Source organism: Petaurus breviceps, unplaced genomic scaffold (genome assembly GCF_028583685.1).
Source record: "Petaurus breviceps papuanus isolate PSGF00001 unplaced genomic scaffold, PetGlider_PUasm1.0 90604, whole genome shotgun sequence".
In the NCBI taxonomy this organism is placed as follows: domain Eukaryota; kingdom Metazoa; phylum Chordata; class Mammalia; order Diprotodontia; family Petauridae; genus Petaurus; species Petaurus breviceps.
Window position 1 is genome coordinate 1,848,744 of NW_027187285.1, and position 4,035 is coordinate 1,852,778.

General features: G+C 42.0%; 1 pseudogene; it reads right to left on the reverse strand.

Moving 5' to 3' along the window:
• Window positions 1–2,914: 2,914 nt before the first annotated feature.
• Window positions 2,915–3,419, reverse strand: LOC138142808 (small ribosomal subunit protein eS19 pseudogene; annotated as a pseudogene).
• Between the last annotated feature and the right edge of the window lie 616 nt (window positions 3,420–4,035).

The window sequence follows — 4,035 nt, forward strand, 5'->3', positions numbered from 1 at the left end:
CCTTTTTGTTTGTTTTGTTTCAGGGAATTCCTTTTCCAACTCTGCTTTCCAATTCAGACACCCTGTTTGTCCCTTCCTACTTTATCCCAGGCCTCTACTCACTTTATTTCTACCACTCTTATGATGAAGAATTGTTGCTGGGTATACAAGGTCCAGGGTATTGTACAACTCTTTTCTTTACCAGACTCTGCTCTGCACCCAGGCACTCACTCATTCTGTACTTGGTACAATCCTGGGGGGAGATTTGACTTCTGGTAGTTTTTTTTTTGGGGGGGGTGGATGAAGGAAGGATTCTCTTCAGTTCATTACCCTCCCATTCTACAGCCTGAGGAAATAATTTACTTATATCTTAGTTTATGATTCACATCTAGAGTTTCCCTCAAAAGGAGGGAGAAGAAAGACAGTCAGTGTACAATATGTATTAATAAGGTATTAGGGTGGGTATTTTATTTCTATATATAATATGCTACAAAGCACTCACAACTGTATATTTCACAAAATCAATGTTAAAATGGGATTCAGTAATTTCATTTAAAACTACTATTACATTCTTCTGGGATGCTGATACTTAAACCTCATCAAAACATAAAGCAGTTGCAGCTAATTAGGCATTTTACAATCACCTTGGCTCTATGTTGCCTCAACAGCTTCCAGTAGATGTTTTCTGATAAAACAATCAGGTTTGAGTGAATCCTCTTGTCAGTGGCCATTAAGAATGCTAGAATTGGTGCTGGGGTCTTTCCTCTTGCTCCAATCTGATGGGATCCAGGATGTCTAGACCTCTCACATTCAAAGTTACCTACAAGCCTGAACCCATCCAGTTAGGATAGACTCTTATTTACCTAAGATCAGAAGAGAATAAAAACAGAAGAGGTAGCCCAAATCCAAGCTCAGGCTTGCCTGAACAGCTTAAGTGCTTTAGATGTAATGTGCACATGGCTATATGATGTCTTGGGTAGAGAATAGGGCAAGCCACTCTTTTTCCCAAACTCCTTCTAAGAAACTACGTCATAACAGTTCTGACATGATTGGTAACTGGAAAGGAAGAGAGAGCTGGTTGGGGGGGGGGGGGGTGATAGTAATGGCAATTAAAGATTCCCCTGTATTGGCTTGGTTTTCAAATTGATTGTGTTAAAACCCAGAGCTTGTTAATCCCACCTGTGGGATGGACTTGTTGATGTGAAAAGAGAGTTCTGAACTGGGAGGAGCTGGTGATGTAGATTTGGAGAGACAAGAGAGAGGCAGAAGAACTTTTTGGAAGCAGCACCTCGTGGAGGCAGAGAGAGAGACTGAGAAGGATTGCTGAGGGCTACTTTGAATTGCCCTGGACTTTTGAGACCTGCCCCCGGAGCTGCCAAGGACTGAGGAGACATGGCTGTTTTGCTGGTACTTTGTCTGTCTGTTTTGATGTTGTTTTGCCAGATTTGTCCACTGGTGAAAGACAGACCTTTTGTTGAAGAAGTCCTGGAACCTGGCTTTTGGTTAAGAAGCCCTGAGACTGTCCTGCAGACAGAGAGTGAATACTGTCCACTGGTGAAGGACAGTGCTGTTGTTGCAGGGGTCTGGAGACTGTCCTGCAGACAGAGTGAATATTGTCCACTGGTGAAGGACACTGCTGTTGTTGCAGGGGTCTGGGAACCTTTCTGTTCGTTCAGAAACCCTGAAGAAGGATTTTCTTGTTGTATGTTTACAGAAATCCTGGGAGAGGGTTTTGCTAATGTTTTCAGGGGTTCTAGGACTGTTCTACAGACAGAGGATGAATTAATGAAGGGACTGGCAATGTATCTCGTGGCCTTGCTAAGCCTTGTCTCCCCAGGAACTAAGATTGCTGAGAACTTGCCTAGAGTCAAGATGAAGCAAAGACCTCCATTTGGGTATTAAGTGCTGTGCTTAAAATTGATGTAACTCTGGGGTAGATTCAATTGGGATCCAGGGGTGGGGAACTTTTGACCTTTTTGTGTTCTGTGGTTGAACAAATGAATGTAGTTTACTTATGTTTGGAAACTAATCTCCATTTGAGAAGAGGGGTTTTGTGGTGGACTAAATGAAGGTATAGCCTAGGGGTGGAGTACTATTTAGAACTGGGACTTTGTAATTGATTGAATGATTGGAAGGTCCTGGGGTGGGGTAGTACTTGGAGATTATTTAATCACACTTAGTAAATGCTGTATTTTGAATGATGTCATGTTTTGACCTTCTCTGTTCTTGGTTTGTCACTGAATAAAATGGAGAGCACCTATGCTGGTATTCTGAACCTTGGGAAGTTACCTTTCTTTGGGTATTACATTACAGGGGGGAATGTGAAAGTTTACTCTCTTTTATTTTTTATTTTGTTATTTTTGCTTTTTTGGAGGCAATTGGGGTTAAGTGACTTGCCCAAGGTCACAGGGCTAGTTTTTGTGGGTTTACTCTCTTTTAAATAGCCACTGTGGAATCAGCTCTTCTAGGTCTGAATCTATTAAGGGGACTCTTTATCATCCCAGAGTACAAGCCCTTTAGCCCTGATTCACACAGGGATGGAAACAAGCCTCAAATGTCCCACATGATCAACCAGGAATGCCAACTATAAGCATATTCAACTTCCATTCCACTAGTACTAATACTGTTTTTTACCTTTCTTTGTTCAGTTCAGATAAGAACATTCATTTTTATGTTTATATAACCTTCAACTATAGGGCTCACCTTCTAAAATTATATCATTGCCTACCCTCTAACCCTCTCTATTCTAGAGTATTTCATTAATATCAGAGCCCAGAGATTTTTTTCCTCCTGGTTCCCAAATGATGCTTTAAAAAGGTGGGTATCCCAAAGAACCAGTGGTCTTGTCTTGCCCTTTCAATATATAAACATTAGATCCATCAGCTAGCTTTTCAGATTTGTTTACCTTTCTTAAGTTGCTTTTTTTTTTTTTAAAGAACAAGGCAATTTATTAATGAATCTGGTGTGGTTTGTCCTAATGTTTCTTGTTGGCAGCTGCCACCTGTCCGGCAATTCTGTCCAGGTCTCTCTGTCCCTGAGGTGTCAGTTTCTGGCCCCCGTCCTGGTCCTTCTCCACCATCTTGAGCCCTTCCAGGGCCTGCAGGACCCTTCGGGCCATGCTCTTGGAGCCCCGGCTGAAGTGGCTGGGCATGACCCTGTTGCGCTGGCGCCCCCTGTAGATCTTGGTCATGGAGCCCCCGCCGGCGCCGCCACAGAGGTACAGGTGCCGGGCATGCGTGTAGAACCAGCTCTCATCGTAGGGCGCCAGCTCCTTATGCTTGGCCAGCTTGACAGTGTCCACCCATTCGGGGACTTTCAGCTTCCCTGACTTTTTCAGGAAGGCGGCCAGGGCCCGCACGAACTCCTGCTGGCTCACGTCCTTCACCGTGACTCCGGGCATCGTGCGGGCTCCGCGCGGCCAGCCAAGGGAAACGTCTTAAGTTACTTTTGTTCACTGTATATTCATGTTGAGGATAATGCCATGATATTTGGTTTTCTCTAAAGAGATTTTTTGTAATTAATTGTATTAAAAGTACATCCCTTGATTCTCTTCTCCCTTCCACATACACAATAATTATGTTCAACTTTAAAGAATAATTTATCCTTGGATAAAACTTTTTTATCTCTACTTTTAGATACGGTGTATTCCAGCCTTTTCTTTAATTTTTGTTTATTAAGAGTAGTCCTGCACTATATGTTCTGGAGTTCCTGTACCTGTATGTAATCTGTTTCTTCTTCTAAAGAATCCCAGTTTCTTGAAATATTTTCTCTTTGACTTAGAGCTTTTGGAGGTACTAAGTACTAGTAACATTTCTGGTAAGTTAAACCTGGAATTATTCCTTGGTGCTGGTTTATGGATTATTTACTTTGCCATTTGAATCTAATACTTCTGGGTATAGGTTATTTTTTAAATAATTTAATAAAATATGGCATTCAAGGGTTTTTGTTGTCGTTGTTTCATTGTCTTTTTCTTAGATGCTATTGACTTTTATATTATGTCCCTGGTCCCTCCAAATTCTAACATCCAGTTTCATTGTCTTTGTAGAGACCTTCCAC